Source organism: Sorex fumeus, unplaced genomic scaffold (genome assembly GCF_029834395.1).
Source record: "Sorex fumeus unplaced genomic scaffold, SorFum_2.1 ptg000061l, whole genome shotgun sequence".
Taxonomy (NCBI): Eukaryota; Metazoa; Chordata; class Mammalia; order Eulipotyphla; family Soricidae; genus Sorex; species Sorex fumeus.
Genome location: NW_026606118.1, coordinates 14,385,422 through 14,399,293, shown reverse-complemented (window position 1 = coordinate 14,399,293; position 13,872 = coordinate 14,385,422). Strand labels below are relative to the sequence as shown.

The 13,872-nt window shown below is 43.6% G+C and overlaps 1 pseudogene; it reads right to left on the bottom strand.

The window, feature by feature from the left end:
• Positions 1 to 10,074: 10,074 nt before the first annotated feature.
• Positions 10,075 to 11,563, bottom strand: LOC130034479 (transcription factor BTF3-like; annotated as a pseudogene).
• Positions 11,564 to 13,872: the final 2,309 nt, after the last annotated feature.

Here is a 13,872-nt window from a genome sequence, read left to right as displayed (position 1 = left end):
ATTTGGAATACTGGACAACGGCACTGTGCAGAACACATGGGAAGTGGATATCTAGAAACATGGTAACTAAAAGAATGGTAAAAGAATGGATGACAAAAGAACAAAAGCAACCGATGTTGGCTTGAATGTGGGGAAAAAGGGACTCTCCTTCATTGGAAAGTTATGATCTATATTCTTTTGCCTACTTTTAGCCCTCAGTTCTTGTCTAGAGTGATCATTTCCAACTGTTATTGTCATAGTAGCCCCTTCTCTGTCCTAACTGCCTCTCCCCCTTCACCACATCTGTGACAAACTTCCACCCACGAGCCAGTTCTCCTGGCCCTCATAATTAGATGTTTTGATAAAACAGACTTCCAATTTGGAGCTGGGAGATAGTTCAGAGGTTTAAGTGTTTGCCTTGCACATGGCGGACTGATTCAGTCCTTGGTTTGTGGTCCCCCAGGGACCACCAGGTGGATCCCTGAGCACAGAACAAGAATTGAGGGCTAAAAGGAATAAGCCCTGAGCACAGCTGGGTATGACCTCAATACCTAGATAAATAATAGATAGAAAGATAGATAGATAGATAGATAGATAGATAGATAGACATATTTATTGATTGGTTTTAGTTTAAATCATGTATTGTAAGTATAATATTATTTAAATAATGTTGTATTCTAAGTATGATTTAAGACTGGGCTTTATTTAGACATTTATATTTCATAAGAATACTAAACCAATATTTAGCTTGTCAGAGTAGTGAAACTTTAAAATAATCATATTTAATTTTTAAATAAACTGAACTAAATCCAAACTATGTACAGAATTCCCTAAAACAGAACATTAAGGAGCAATCGTATCTGTGTTAGAAATGTACTATTTTAGCTGAAAATATGAATTCTTGATAGAAAGAACAGTACAACTCTTCATAGCTCAATGCTTAGAACATTTCCCTTCCAAACTGGTGAGGAGGAAATTATGGCATAGTCCAAGTTCCCACCCTGAATGTACACTGATTCCTTCTGTGATGGTTGCTTCATTTCACATCAGTTGTCCCACAGAGGCTTCCTTGTGTATCTAAGAATTCCATCCTATGCACACATAAAAATTCCAGAAACTTATTCCGCCCCTCTCGGAGAGCCCGGCAAGCTACCGAGAGTATCCGATATGCCAGACACAGGAACAACAAAGTCTCCAATGGAGACGTTACTGTGCCTGCTCGAGCAAATCGACGATCAACGGGAGGGCCTTTACCTTTACCTTACCTTTAAACTCTTTTTAAAAAGGGTTTAAAAGGGGCTGGAGTGATAGCACAGTGGTAGGGCACTAGCCTTGCACGCAGCCAGCCCAGCCGAGCTGGGTTCGATTCCTCCGCCCCTCTCAGAGAGCCTGGCAAGCTACTGAGAGTATTCAATATGCCAAACACAGTAACAAGAAGTCTCACAATGGAGACGTTACTGGGCCCGCTCGAGCAAATCGATGAACAACATGAGGACAGTGAAACTCTTTTTTATTGCTTGAGGGTCTGTGATTTATAATACTGTTATTGATGGTTTCCAATGTACATAATTCCAATACCACACCCTTCCCCAGTGTACCCACTTCCCTCCCCCAAATACCCCACTAATTCTTCTAGACTGTTCCAGAAATTTCTAAGAAAAAAATTGAAAAATCTATTAGCATGCTAATATTGTTTATTAAACCACAATTTTACTGTTTTTGTCAAAACAGGATTTTAAGCTATTTTTAACTAACAACTTCAAATTTCATGATATCAGAAAAAGTGTTTGTTTCTTATTAATAAAAATGAACTTGGACAAAGGAAAGAGTATCCCTAAATTTCTCGAAAAACTACTAAAATATGTATAAGCTGCCATGTCACTGCATCTCTGCTTGGCATAAAAGCAGGCCCAACTCCCTCTCTCCAAAGTTATCCTCCAGCCGTGCCAGTGACATCCTTCCCGACTTCATTTATTTTCATGCCAGTAAAACCTCTCTTTCTACTCAGTTGTTCTTGTGCCATTTGGGGCAATGACAGGGTGGGGGAACAAGTAAAAGATGGTATTGCCAGGGCCACAAATGTTTTAATTTCACTTATCACTTAAGTCACTTAACTTCCTGTTAGTCGTCGATTTGTTCGAGCGGGCGCCAGTATTGTCTCCATTTGTCCCTGCCGCGTGCTAGTGTAGCCCAATGGCATCTGTTCGCTCTGGGAACATGAAGAGCATCAAACCGATCGTTCATGATCTTGATGAAGAAATCTGACCATCTGGTAGGTGGGCGGCCACGCGGTCTTTTGACATCCCATGGAATCCAGTCGGTAACAGCTCTAGTCCAGCGGTCGTCTTTAAATCTCATTACGTGATCAGCCCATCTGATTTTTGACACCTTGGCAAATGAGACAGCATCCTTGATTCTTGATCATCGACGGATGTCGGAACTCCGGATTCTTTCTCTCATTGGAGTGAAATGTGATATTCCAAGCATAGATCTTTCTATTCTTCTTTGGGAGACCTGAATAGCATTCTCATCCTGTTTGCGTAGGGCCGAGGTCTCTGAGGCATATATTAATGCAGGAAGAACAGTGGAATCAAAGAGATGTGCCCGGAGCCAGAGGTTCTTCGTGCTCTTAGCTATTTCTTCGATGTTCTTGAAGGGGTTCCAAACCACTCTCTTCCTTCTGCGCAGCTCGGGTGCCAGGTCATTTGTCATGTTGACTTCTCGACCTAGGTACACATAACTGTTGCATTCGGAGATGGCCGTTGAGAGCGAATGGGGCATCAGGAACAAAGCTGTTTCTCATAAACATTGTCTGCGTAAGATTCAGCTCTAGTCCTACCTTTCCACACTCACGGTCAAAGTCGGCCAGCATTTGTGCAGCTTGGCTGATGTTTGGTGTTATTAAAACAATGTCATCAGCAAAGCAGAGGTGGTGTAGTTGCCGACCATCTATCTTCACTCCCACTCCTTCCCATTCCAGTTGTCGCATGATGTTCTCGAGGGTGGCACTGAAGAGTTTCGGTGAAATGGTATCACCCTGCCGAACCCTTCTCTTGACATCAACGATCACTTCTTTGTAGAATGGTGAGATCCTGGTACTGAATCTGCAATACAGCTCACGGAGGATCCTGATGTATTGGGCTTGAATGCCCTGATTGGCTAGGGCTTCAATGACCGCTTCCGTCTCAACAGAATCAAAGGCCTTCTTTAAATCAATGAACGTTAGACAGAGCAGCATCTTGAACTCCTGAGAAACCTCAATGAGCTTGGTTATCATGTGGATATGGTCGATTGTGCTGAATCCTTTGTGGAACCCGGCTTGCTCGCATGGTTGTCCTTCATCTAGTGTTCTGCCAATCCTATTTAGGATGACTCGAGTGAACAACTTGTAGATGACAGACAATAGGCAGATCGGGCGATAGTTGCCAATGTCATGGATGTTTTCCTTTTGAACAGTAGTATGGTCCTGCTGGTTTTCCATTGGGGTGGAACCTTGCATTCAGACAGGTAGCGAATGAAGAGCCGAGCCAGTGTATTGATGAGTATTGACGGCAGGTTCTTCAGGTGTTCAGGTCTGACCTTGTCTGGGCTGGGTGCTGTTTGCTTCTTTACCGACGAATTTTAATTTAATTTTTATTTATTTATTTATTTATTTTTTAATGAAATGACGTTCATTCCAAGCTACCCTGATTCAGACTCAGTAGGCAGGTGGGCAGACCTGGGGGTCCCTGTGCAGGAGGAGATCACTGAAGGGGCTCAGGGAAGAAGGGGAAGGACTGGCATCAGGGGCTGTGACACCAGACAGTCGTGGCCCCTGCTGGCCCATGTGGGTCACTGCACTGCACTAGGGATTCTGTCCCAACTCTAGGAACCAGCTAGCCTCATCCATGTCTAATTTAGCATCCTAGATTCAGGAAACTTGATTCAGCTTTGGGAGATGATAGGAATCCAGGAATTTATCGATTTCTTCTAGATTCTCTTGTTTCGTGGCATTCAGACTTTCAAAGTAGTCTCTGATGATCTTTTGGATTTCTTTGGTTTCTGTTGTGATATCCCCCTTCGCACTTCTTATTTAGTTTATTAGGGTTCTCTCTCTCTCTGTGTGTGTGTTTCTTTGTGAGTATTGTGAGTGGTTTATCTATCTTGTTTATTTTCTCGAAGAACCAGCTCTTGGTTTCATTGATCTTTCGAATTGTATCTTTGGTTTCCATGTCATTGATTTCTGCTCTAAGTTTTATGATCTCTTTCCTTCTGCCTGATTTGTTCTTTCTGTTGATCCTTTTCTAAGGTCTTGAGCTGTGAGATCAAGTTGTTTATGTGCATAATTTCTTCAGTCCTGAGATATGCTTGCAGAGCTTTAAATTTTCCCCTTAATATGGCTTTCGCTGCATCCCATAAGTTCTGGTAGCTCGTGTCTTCATTCTCATTTGTTTCCAGGTATCTTTTGATTTCGTCCTTGACTTCGTTCCTGACCCACTCGTTGTTCAGCATTGAGTTGTTTAATTTCCAGGTGTTTGAATTGATTCTCTGTGTCTGTGTGTGATTCACTTCTATCCTCAGTGCATCGTGGTCTGAAAAGATGGTTGATACTATTTCTATCTTCCTGATTCTGTTGAGGTATGTTTTGTGGCCTAGCATATGGTGTATTTTGGAAAATGTTCCATGCGCACTGGAGAAGAATGTGTATTCTTCCTTTTTTGGGTGTAAAGCCTTGTATAGGTCTATAAGCCCTCTCTCTTCTATTTCTTCTTTCAAAGCCATTGATTCCTTGCTGAGTTTTGTTCTTGTTGATCTATACAGAGGTGATAAGGTGATGTTGAAGTCTCCAACTACTATTGTGTTGCTAGCAATGTCCTCCTTAAAATCTCTTAGCAGTTGTTTTAAATATTTAGCTGTTCCCTCATTAGGTGTGTATACATTGAAGAGTGTGATTTCCTCCTGTTGTACGTATCCCTTGATGAAGAGAAAATAGCCTTCGTTGTCCCTTCTAATCTTTTCAACGTGAAATTAATGTTGTCGGATACTAGTATGGCCACCCCAGCTTTTTTGAAGGATCTGTTTGCTTGCAGGATTCTTTTCCGTTCTTTCACTTTGAGTCTGTGTTTGCTCTGACTGTTGAGATGAGTTTCTTGTAGGCAGCAGAAAGTTGGGTTCTGTCTCTGTATCCATTTTACCACTCTGTGTCTCTTAAATGGTGAATTTAGACGGTTGACATTGAGAGAGATTACTGTTATGTGGGTTTTGTATCATCTTTTTGTGTCTGTTGTGGTTGTAGGGTTTGTCTTGTCTTATAGTAGCCCCTTTAGGTCTTGTTTTAGGTTTTGTTTTGAGTCTATGAAGTTCCTGAGCTGCGGTTTTTCTAGAAAATATACCGTTCTTTTGAGTTTCAATTTGAGTTTAGCAGGATAGAGTATTCTTGGTGAAGCGTTCATTTCAGTGAGTTTTTTCACTATGTCCCACCATTGCTTCTGGGCTTGGAGGGTTTCCTCTGATAGGTCTGCTGTGAATCTAAGGGGTGCTCCATTGTGTGTGATTTCCTTCTTTGACGTTGCTGCTTGCAGTATTGTGTCTCTATCCGCAGCATCAGTCATTCTAACTATGATATGTCTTGGAGTGTTTTTGTTAGGGTCTCTTTTAGCTGACACCCTTCGGGCTCCTTGAATCTGAATGGCTGCATTGTCGAGCTCTGGGAATTTTTCAGCGATGATTTGTTTAACTGTGGCTTTTTCATTGGGATTGTTTCCCTGAGCTTCTGGTAGTCCAATGATTCTAATGTTTATTCTCTTGGAATCGTCTCCTAGGACTCTGATCTCTCTAGAGCTATTTTGAGGTCCCTTCTCACTGTTTATTGTTGCCTGTTGGCTTGGTCAGCTGATCTTCCAGCTCACTGATTCTTTTCTCAGCTGTGGTCATTCTAGTTTTGAGGGCACAGACTGAGTTTTTATTTCAGCTATGGAATCTTTCATTTGTGACATTTCTGTGCGTAGAATTCCAATTTCAGCTCTCATTTCTTCCTGTACTTTCTCAATTGTGAGATCCATTGTTTCTTTCATGTCCTCTTTCAATTTACTGGATATCTGTCTGACTGTTTCATTGAGTTGATTGACCATTTTTATGACTTTATATCTGAATTCTTCCTCAGAGAGGTCCCTAAGGTGAATAGCACCTACTGAGGATTCTGGACTCTTTTCATCGTCCTCTCCTTGTGGTGGGGATTTGCATTGTTTCCTCATGTTGGTGTGTAGGTGTGGGGACTAGATTTCTTGGTATGACTAAACTACCTGTGGGCGCGGGAGCATTGGCCCACAGAAAATTAAGCCACACCCACTTTTACAGAAGCCACGCCAACTTCTAAAGCGGCCACATCCCCACGGTAACGTGGTGTGTGTAGGGGGGAGTAAAGACTGGGTGGGGAAGAAGACCCCACCTTCAGCTTGGGGACTAAAAGGAAGAGGCAGAGGCTCAGAGATGCTCTGTCTCCCAAGGTCCAAGAGGACGCCTGGGGTGCTTGCAGGGAGAAATCCAAGTCGCGGGTTCGAGAAGCAGTGGATAAAGTTTCCTGGGTGGGGAGAAGGCCATCTCAGCTTGGGGGAGGAAAAGAAAGAGGCATCAGCTCAGAGATACTCTGTCTCCCAAGGTTCAAATGGACGCCTGGGGGGCTTGCAGGGAGAAATCCAATCCTGGGTTCGAGAAGAGGCGGATAAATTGACCTGGTTGGGGAGAAGACCAGCTCAGTTTGGGGGATGAAAAGGAAGACACAGAGCCTCAGAGAGCTGCTTGGTCTCCCAAGGTCCGAGAGGATGCCTGGGGGTCTTGCAGGGAGAAATCCAAGTCCCGGGTTCGAGAAGCGGTGGATAAAGTGACCTGGTTGGGGAGAAGACCAGCTCAGCTTGGGGGATAAAGTGACCTGCATGGGGAGAAGACCAGCTCAGCAGTGGCTCAGAGCTGCTTTGTCTCCCAAGGTCCGAGAGAAAATGCTTTAATTTTAAAAACTGCTAATTAAAATTAATACCAACTTCGATTCCTGAATTTCACAAGAATCTGAAATAGATCATTCAAGACACCACAGAGAACCATGGTCAAAGAAGAGTCTATTCAAAGTGACAATTTCACACTAACACAGAAAACAGTTTTTAATTACTCATGAAATAATGCACTGTGATATTTTAATAAGTTAATAAATTTGAGAAATTAATATTAGGGCATTTGCCTTGCACGCAGCCAACATGGCCGACCCGAGTTCGATTCCTCTGCCCCTCTCGGAGAGCCCGGCAAGCTACTGAGAGTATCTCGCCCGCACGGCAGAGCCTGGCAAGCTCCCCGTGACTTATTCGATATGCCAAACACAGAAACAACAAAGTCTCCAATGGAGACGTTACTGGGCCCGCTCGAGCAAATCGATGATCAACGGGAGGGCCTTTACCTTTTTTTACCTTTACCTTAATACTTCATATAAAACCACTGAATAAGTTTATCATCACTAATTTGCACAAAACAGAATTCTGAAAACCAATTCATAGTTCAATAGGGTTGTTTTCACTTCCTTTAGAACCCTTTAATGTGTGGACACTGAAGTTTTTTTTTTATAGGGCTATACAGAAACCTTTAAAAATCGATATCAGTCTCCCTGAAGTTTAATGGAAATCTTCCCCTGAGTAATGGTATAAACTGCAGCCAAGTTTAATCAAAGAGATTATAATGCAAATGGGAGTTCCTTATGAATTCCTTGGCAATCACTTTACATGACATCCCAAAGGGATGTGAATATAATCTGTACTACAACATTTTCATTGTGATTATTATCTGCAGTCATGTTAACTTTGTTCCAAAAATGGAGAGTCACTCCAATCAGCTGATCATAAGGCCTAGAGGGAAAGAGAATTAAAAGGATTTATGAGGCTGAGGACTTGCCAATAAGGGATTTGGGCATATTGAGTATTTTAAGCTGAAGAAGTCTGAGGAAACAGAAGTAGGAAACTCACTTTGTAGGTCCCCCAAACAAGAAAGTGATTCCACACTTTTATCCTGAAGCAGTCAATAGACTGTCATATTACAGTTGCTCTCCTGTACCCCAAAGAAGGAAGCACCCCATTTCCAGAGGAAAAGAGATTCTTAGATTATCTTACCAACAAGACTTCCTACATTTTCCCAGGTTATTACATTTACTTTATATTCATTATTTGATCTATCTTCATTATTATTATTTGCTTTTTGGGTCACACCCAGCGTTGCATAGGGGTTTCTCCTGGTTTATGCACTCAGGAATTACTCCTTGCGGTGCTCAGGGGACCATGTGAGATACTGGGAATCGAACCCGGGTCGGCCACGTTCAAGGCAAACGCCCTACCTGCTGTGCTATTGCTCCAGCCCCGATCTATCTTATTTCTATCCTTATGATTAAACACTAACTATAATACAAAAATACTACAATTTATCTGTTTTTTTTTTGAGGGGGGTATTTATTTTCTCATAAAGTGTCTCTCATGCTGCATCAAACTTTTATTATATAAATTCATATTCTAGGGGCTGGAGCAATAGCACAGCGGGTAGAGTGATTGCCTTGCACGTGCCCGACCCAGGGTCGATTCCCAGCATCTCATATGGTCCTCCAAGCACCGCCAGGAGTAATTGCTGAGTGCATGAGCCAGGAGCGACCCCTGTGCATGTGCGACACAAAAATCAAAAAGAAATAAATAATAAAAGTTGTATGTCCACTTTTTTAAAAAAATTCATATTCTATTGTCCTTTAAAGGGCTTAAAATGTGGCTCAGAAGTAGGGAACTTGCTTCGCATGTATAAGGCTCTGGACCTATCCCCAGCTGTGAAAGAAAGAGAAAAGGCAAAAAGAAAACCCGGTCCCATTCTCCACCTCAAAAAGCAGAGTGCATTTTTTGCCTGCTAGGGGCCTGGACTTGGTCCCTGGCAATGCATGATTTCCTGAACACCACTGAAAGTGATATCAGACCCTTGAAACAGGAGTAGGCTCTGAGCACTGTCAGGGGTGACCCGATTGTAAGAACCCCCCCAAAAAAAACTCAATAACTTCCAGACACAGCCAAGAATTCTAAGAGATTTAAATTTTTTTTCTATTCTATAGGCCCATAAGTACAACCTAACATCTTTGATTAATTAATTTTTGAGAGAATATTATGTGGAAAGTTAGTATTTCAACAAATGGTATTGGGACAACTGTGTAGCTGGATAGATGTGTTATCTGGTAATTACGAAGACCCTAGGAACAAGCAGACAGACCATCAGATTAGGGCAACGAATGCTCAAAGATTCTCCCGTACAGCATGACTGAGACAAAGTCCCCCATATACGCCATAGACTCAGTCATCTGACAAAGTTTATTAGAATAGTACAATGGTAATATATGGGCAGAAAGGGATGCGTTATGTGTGGATCATGAGATGAGGAGAGGGAGGTGAAATCTATGGTTTACATGAGCTTGTGGCCAACATGGCCAACCCGAGTTCGATTCCTCCGCCCCTCTCAGAGAGCCCGGCAAGCTACTGAGAGTATTCGATATGCCAAACACAGTAACAACAAAGTCTCCAATGGAGACGTTACTGGGCCCGCTCGAGCAAATCGACGATCAACGGGAGGGCCTTTACCTTTACCTTTACCTTACATGAGCTTGATGGGACTGAGTGTCATGAGGTGGAACAACAAGCTTCACACACTACTGTTAGTTCTCGAGTGATGGGTCGGGGGCACAGAGATAAGCAAGGCATGTGGACTGTTGAGGCACAGAGGGCTAAAGATCACTCAGGCCATTTAGCAGGATCGTCCTTTATAGCCCCCTTTTATTGGTTAACGATCAAAACATCTAGCATGCCTCAAAGTACACAAGATCCAAATAAATAAGATCAAAACACCTTAAAGTACATATTTTCTTATAGCCAAATGATGCACAAAGTTCCTGATGAAGTAAATCAGACCACCTTGTAAATCTTTACATCCCACTTCCCATATATTCCACATCAAAATCTATGCAAGCTTTCACAATAGCCCAATAAGGTATTTTTTTAACTAGGCAAAGATCTTTACTAACCTTTGTTTCAAACTTTTTTCTCAGGCCTCTTCGCTTAATTAGCTGCAAAGAATGACTTGTATAGAAGCAAAAACTGAAAAGAGCTACAGTGTCCAAGGGGCTTGAGCTTAAAAATATTAGATCTAGATTTTATTAGATCCTTGAACAAAATTTTAAAAACCAGTCATAATATAAAATAGCAGCTCCCAGTAACTTCTTCAAGTTTTATCTTCTTCAGAAGCTGACTCAATTCAGTTTGCTTCTTTCTTGGAAACCTCATCAAAATTCTCCACGAGATCTGGAACTTCATCATCATCATCATCCTCTCCAGCAGCAAGTGGTGCTTTTCCATCCACCAATTGTTTAGGCAGAGCTCCAGCCAGTCTCCTTAAACTAGTAAGACTGTCTTCACCAAGTTGGTTTAAGAAAATGGGAAGCATTTCTGTCTGCTGCTTTGTCTCAGCATGGCCTGTAATGATGAAAGTGTTCGCTGCCAGGGATGCTTGAACTTTAGGGTTATTAAAGTGGATCACTGTTCCTTGGTTTGTGACCAAATTCATCTATTCAATACCAGAGATATTATTTACAGCCAACTTCTTTAAGGAGACTCTGCGCTGCTCTCTTCAGGGAGCTGGGTTTTATAGATTCTGGGTCTTGAACAGCTCAGAGTCTCCTGCCCCTGTGCCTGGCTGTCTTTGCTGGGGCCCCTTGGAAGGGGGCGGGTTGAGTTTCCTTCCCCGCCCCGAGCAGAGCTCCGGCAGCCAAAGACCTCCAGAACCAGCCACCACCATGCTGAGACCACTCTCCGCACACATGAAGGTACTGGCAGAGGAACACAGGCATGTGGGTCCCGGGGCTGAGATCTCCAAGCCTGTTCGGATTGGGGCTGAGCATCCTCCACCCAGATCCTCCATCTTCCAGTAGGCAGGAGTCACACCCACCAACTGGCCCCCTGGTGCTGTGTAAGCCCATCAATGGCCAAGACCCAGAAACTATAAAACTCAGCTCCCGGAAGCATGCAGCCACAAATGCCACGCGATATCTTATTATCTCATTCTTACTTTGGACAACTTGGCAGGCTACCGAATGTAACCTGCCCACACGGCAGAGTATGGCAAACTCCCTGTGGCGTACCCAATATGCCAAATACCAGTAACAATAATGGGTCTCAGTCTCCTAACCCTGAAAGAGCCTTGAGTATGGCACTTTTTAAAATCTTAGGGATAGAATGAAGGAGACGTTACTGGGGCCTGCTCAAGGCAATTGACGAACAACAGGATGATTGTGATCGTGATCTTTAAGGAGAACTGAAGTTTCTTATCATCTGCTGTAGCTGTTCTATGAACCACCTTCTTCTTTCTGCGAGCAGTTCCTTTCCCACCAATGCGCACTTGGGCTTGCAGTTTGGTGAACTTCTCTTGGTTCATCGTTTCTTTCATCTTGTTTGAGTTGAAATGGGGCCGCACGGGGGACTAAGGGTTGGTGCTCAGGGGGTCTCCGCGAACCAGCTGAGATTAGGCGCACACAAGCGGGGACACAAGATGGCAGCTAGAGCCCAATAAGGTATTTGTATAACTTTCATCTAATCATAACACAGTTCATCTATAACAGAAAGTGGCTGCATTGGGACATTCCCAGCTGTTTGCAGCTATGACACGGCCTTGTTTGCAAGGCAGCGATCCCAGAACTTCCTCGTGACTCTGGTCAGGCTCCAACAACTACAGGTGTCGGCTCTCCCTAATCTCAAACCCTGGGCATAGGCAGTTTCAAGGCCATCAAGCCATACAAATCACTGGAGAATGCCAGCTCCCCTGGCAATAGCTCTCTCCTCCAGGCTGAGACTCGAGATTCCCCTGCATGAGGCCTGCAGCCAAGATGGTCAGAGAGCGGTGCCAGGAAGAATGTCAACAGACAGACACATACAGGGGCTGGAGTGATAGTGTAGCAAGTAGGGCACTTGCCTTGCATTCGGCTGACGGGGGTTCAATCCCCAGCATCCCATATAGTCCCCCGAGCACCGCCAGGAATAGTTACTGAGTACAGAGCCAGGAATAACTCCTGAACATCGCCAGCAAAAATAAATAAAAATTAAGAATAAGATAGACACATACAAAAGAATGAGAGTGGGTCCCTCTGTCACACCATATTTAAAATTAAGCCAAAGTGGATGATAGGTATGTGTATGTATAAAATTATAAAAACCTAAGACTCAAATATAATAGCTGCATCCTTGAAAGAGTTGGCAAAACCTTGAATACAACATTACCCAAATGACAAAAGTAAAGTCAGATTGATTTGATATCTTCAAAGTGTGAAACTTGACAGAATGTTCTGATCCCGCACCAGGCCATCTTCACCAGGACACCACGGATCAGCATGGGTTGAGTTTCCCTTCCCACCCCAAGCAAAACCCTGGCAGCCGAAAACCTCCAGAGAAAATATCCAGAACCCAACCACTGCCATGCTCAAGGTCACTCTCCACATGCTTGGACAAGCCTCACCCAGGAGGAAAGCAGCAGAAAAACCCAGGTATGCGGGACCCATGACTGAGATGTACAAGCCCGCTTGGATCAGGACAGGACCTCCTCCCCTCAGTTCCCCAAGTTTTCCAGTAGCTTGGCAGTCACTCCTACAAACTGCCCCCAGTGCCATGTAATCTTATCCATGGCCGAGATCCAGAGGCTATAAACTAAAGCTCCTGGAAGAGGGTGATGCAGAATTTCCTGTAGTGTTCATAATCTAGCCCACTTACGTACCAAACGTAGCACACAGTTGTTTGGTTTTAACATACTTGCTTGTATTCTCTTATATACAGGCTTAAATGACTCCAGAATGAAATACAACAACCAACACTTCCGTCTTATTGTGGTGGGAAGGTGCTTGGTGGTGGGATTGCTGTTTGAATAGATCTGTAATGAACTATTATGAATTACTTTATGAAAATAAAATATATTAATTTTTTTTTGCTTTTTGGGTCACACCCAGCGATGCACAGGAGTTACTCCTGGTTCATGCACTCAGGAATTACTCCTGGTGGTGCTCAGGGGATCATATGGGATGCTGGGAATCGAACCTAGGTCGGCTGCATGCAAGGCAAACGCCCTACCGCTGTGCTATTGCTCTAGCCCCAAAAATTTTTTTAAAAAAGGATGAAATTCCTATGTCTCAAAGAATATCCAGTTGCTGTAAAAGAAATATAGTACCCACATCACTTGCTGGAGGCCTGGTTTTCACCCCTGGCACTGTTGACCCAACACCATGTGGAGATATTCAACACCACTAGGTATGTCTCCCCTGCTCCCCCCCAAAAAGAAAAAAGGAAATCCACAAATGCATGAAACCCTACTTTTAACAGAAAGACTGCAGATGCATGGTCTATTAGTGGGACAGTATGACGTGAGGGGGCTGCCTGTGTGCTGGGGAAACACTGTGTGTCTATGTCAGTGAAATGTCAAGAGTGAAATGTGGGAATCACTGCAGATGGGGACTATTACTAGAGAGCAGTAGTTGGTGACCCACTCCCTTTAATATGTCAGGGTCTGGCTTAACAGATGAGGAAAGCCTGAAATGGCATCACAGCTAAAGAACTTTGTCACCTATACGTCAACATAAACACACCCTTGTGTGTATATTTTCTAAGGGGCCACGGTGCTCTATCTCTCTCTGCCCGCGTTCAGTAGTCTTGTGCCACTTTCCCGACCCGTGGAATCCTGACAGCATTTGTCCATCACCATGCTCTCAACTTATAGTTGAGTATTGTGGCGCTTTGGCCTGGCCCATTTCGATGCCAGGGTAGCTCACAACTTGCCCTGGGTGCATTCAGTCCCTTGTTGGGACTCTGCTTTTAGGGTGCTAGG